The following is a 3,501-nucleotide window of genomic DNA, read 5'->3' as shown; positions in this document are numbered from 1 at the left end:
CTGTTCCCTTCACTCTTGCCTCTGAGCCTTTGCAACTGCTGTTCCTTCTGCTTGTTCACAGCTTTAAGAGAGAAGACTTGGGGGCCAGACCATCTGGGCCTGAAACCTGGACCTGCCAGTTACCAGACGGTGAGCAGTTCCTACATCTTTCCATGCCTCAGTTTCCTCATCTGTAAAATGGCGGCCATGGTAGTATCTACCTCACGCTCGTGGGGGTAATTGTGGGATTTAATGAGTTAATACAAGTCAAGCCCTTATAACAGGGCCTGGCGTTCAGTAAATGTACTGTAGCTCTTATGCTTAGTAGCCCCGCCCCCAGATCTGGTTCACATCTTACCCCCCTCAAGTCTCAGCTGAGATGCCCCCCAGGAAGGCGTCTGGCATCACTGTATCCTCGGTGCCAGCACAGGGCCTGGCACAGAGGCCCCAGCTCCCCCCAAAGGCCACGGGAACCTAACGCCCCCTCCCTGGGGCATTTACCTCCCACTAGCATCGTGAGGAACTAGCATCAGATGGAAGCAAAGTGCCCAAGGTGAGTGGGTGCCCGGCTCGGCCCTGTACAACCCTGGGTGGCGGGGGCAGAAGGTCAGGGCTCTCCTGATCGGAGCTGCCCCTCCGTGCTGGTTGGTGTGCAGCTCTGACACCTGTTCATGCAGCATATTTGGGCTACTTCTCCTCTCTTGGTGGCTTTCAGGAGCATCTGTCACTTGCTGCTTTGGGCAATATCAGAAGCATTTTGACATGGCCTAAAAAATAAATCCTTATACTTTGAGCAATTCCGAAGGACTCAGTGATGTTTGAGGCAAAAGCCCTCACTGCATCTCCTAGAGGTCTCAGCCTGCGGACCCGGGCATGGGAGGGGACAAGGGTATTGCCAAGGCACGCTACTTGGCAACAAGCAACAAGAGTTATTCATTTGGACACAGGGCCATGTCTAATTGGCCCAGTTACCTAACCTCTTTGGATCTAAGTTAAAGGCTTTGGAACCTAAGCTTAGGTGTAAATCCCTGCTCAGCCATTTACTCGTTGTAGGAATGGCTGCTGGTGCCTGCCCTGCTGTGGACTAGACCTTGAGCTGGGCCTGGGGACACAAGAGTGGGCAGGACAAAATCCCTGTCCTCTTGGAGCTCACAGTCTGGTAAGGCAAGGTGGGGACAGAGGGGAAAGAGGCCTCTGACCAGGCCAGGTCAGTCAGACAAAAATTCCCAGAATGCAGGGCGATGGCATAGTGTCGCATGGGCTGTGCACTGCACAACTCACACGTGTGCCATTAGGCAAATGGCGGCCCCTAGAATTGTGCGGGCAGCAGCCCTGGCAGAGGGCGTGCACTCGAGTTGTGTTTTAAAGGGCGGAGAATGGGTGCAGAATCGTAACAACGATGACACATTTACTGAGTGCTTCCTCAGCGCCTGCCATGGCCGGTGCCATCTCATTTCATCTTGAGGCAAGACCGTTATTCCCATAGTAGTTTTGTCTCCCTGGCCTCGGTTTCCCCAGCTGGAGAGCAGGGAACCGTGGGGTAGCCCCAAGTCCAGATGAGGCCCCTCCAGGACTCTCTGGCCTCGTCCTTGCTCTGAGCTTCTGTGAGTGTCCAGCTTACATGAGCATCAAGCACTTAAGAGTGTGGGCTTTATACCCAGTGGCTGGTGATCCCCAGCCTGGCTGGGCCTCAGGTTCTTCACCTGTGCAATGGGGTAATCACATCCCCACCTCTCCATCTCTGTGAAGAGCAGCTAATGTGATCCATGTAAAATACTGAGCGTGGCGAGGGTGCCCTGCAGGCCCTGCTCAGTGACTATCAGTGATGATTGTCACGACCTCAGAAGGCCCAGCCAGCCCACCAGTCCAGTGGTATCTTGGCTGCCGGAGGATCTAGGCTGATGGGGTTGATTCTATCTGAATTAATGGTGATAATGGGAATAATAATGGTATGCTACTTAACTTCTCTAAGCCTCAGTTTTTCTTTCTCTAAAATGAGGACATAACATCTAACTCAGAGATGGGTCACGCAAAGTGCTTAGCTCAGTGCCTGGTACACAGCAAGTGCTCTGTAAATGTTGGCTACTATCTGCCATTTGTGGAGGGCTTTAAATTATAAGCTCCATGTGAGATGTTTGTGTTTTGTTCATTGCTGTTGTAAGTGCCTAGAACAGAGCCTGGCATGTAGTAGATGCTCAGTAAATATTTGCTGACTAAATATATGAATGAACATCTGTGTATTTTTTCAAGGCCTGAAATGGCAAGGCCTCCTGTCTTAGGGCTGTGTCTGGATCATGACTATGTCTCCAAAACTGCCTGGGAGTCTAATTCTTGTTCTGAATAGCTGAGGACGTGTCACCCCTGGTGCCAGGGGTTAAAAGTGTGTCTAAGCCACCTCCTTCTGTGCGTTGTTACTGAGGCACTGGTCTCTTCTCTCTCTCTCTCTCTCTCTCTCACACACACACACACACACACACACAGAGCAGAAGGTCCCTCCCCAGCTTCTCTGCCTAATGCATTCTCTCATGGTCTTCCAAATTCTAGGGTGGGTGGAATCAGTGGCCAGGAACCTGGAAGATTCCCAAGGCCCTTCCCTCTAAGATCTTCTCTGTCTGAAAATGGAGGATGCCGCCCTGGGGGACCAGGCACCTGGCCCTTACCCTCCTCAGCCAGTCATGCTGCTGCAGTGCGAGGGGACTCCCAGAATCCTCTCTGAGAGGGGTTTTGATGAGGGAAGGGCAGAAATGCAAAGTGCTGGAAGGGAAGGTAGGAGATGCTCAGATCAACTTATGAATACTCGTCGCTGCCCCCAGCATGGCTGCCCTAATTTATTAGGTACCCTTTGGCCTAGGTTCATCAACTAGCTCTGCAAGGGGCCATAGGCCCCCCACGGAATATTTCTGGGGTCTCTTCAACCTTGGGCTGGGGTCCGCTTGACTCCTTCTTGCTTTGTCGTCTCCCACATGAACTCGGAAGGCATTTTGTTCAGGTTTCTCAACCAGGGCGATTTTACTCTCCAGGGGACATTTGGCAAAGTCTGGGGACGTTTTAGCTCGTCACAAGTGTAGTGGTGGTGGGCGGTACGCCTCTCGTGGATGGAGGCCAGAGATCCTGTTGAGCATCCTACAGTGCGCAGGACAGTCCCCGCAGCAAAGACGTGTCCAGCCCCAAATGCCGAGAGTGCTGCTGTCGAGAAACCTCACAGAATTTATGGAGAATGAGACTCAGAGAGGCAGTGACTTGCCTGTGTAAGTGTCAGGTCCAAAGTGACATCCTGGATGCCCTGAGACTGGCTGTTCTGAAGCGGGGACCAGGTACCAGTGCCGAGAGCCTTGGTGCCAAGTGGTCTCTTTTGTCTGAAGCCTGGTTTTTATTTCTCTTTGAATAATTACAATTTCGGGAACATTTTTTGTCTGTATTTTTATTCTCCCTTGTCTTTCATTGTGCTTTCTCTCTGGGTAATCCAAGGCTTGCAGGCAGTTAGTTACGACATGTACATTTCAATGAAATGCAATACAAAAT

The sequence above is a fragment of the Pteropus vampyrus genome, unplaced genomic scaffold (genome assembly GCF_000151845.1).
Source record: "Pteropus vampyrus isolate Shadow unplaced genomic scaffold, Pvam_2.0 Scaffold36, whole genome shotgun sequence".
In the NCBI taxonomy this organism is placed as follows: Eukaryota; Metazoa; Chordata; class Mammalia; order Chiroptera; family Pteropodidae; genus Pteropus; species Pteropus vampyrus.
Note: the sequence above shows the minus strand (reverse complement) of the source record.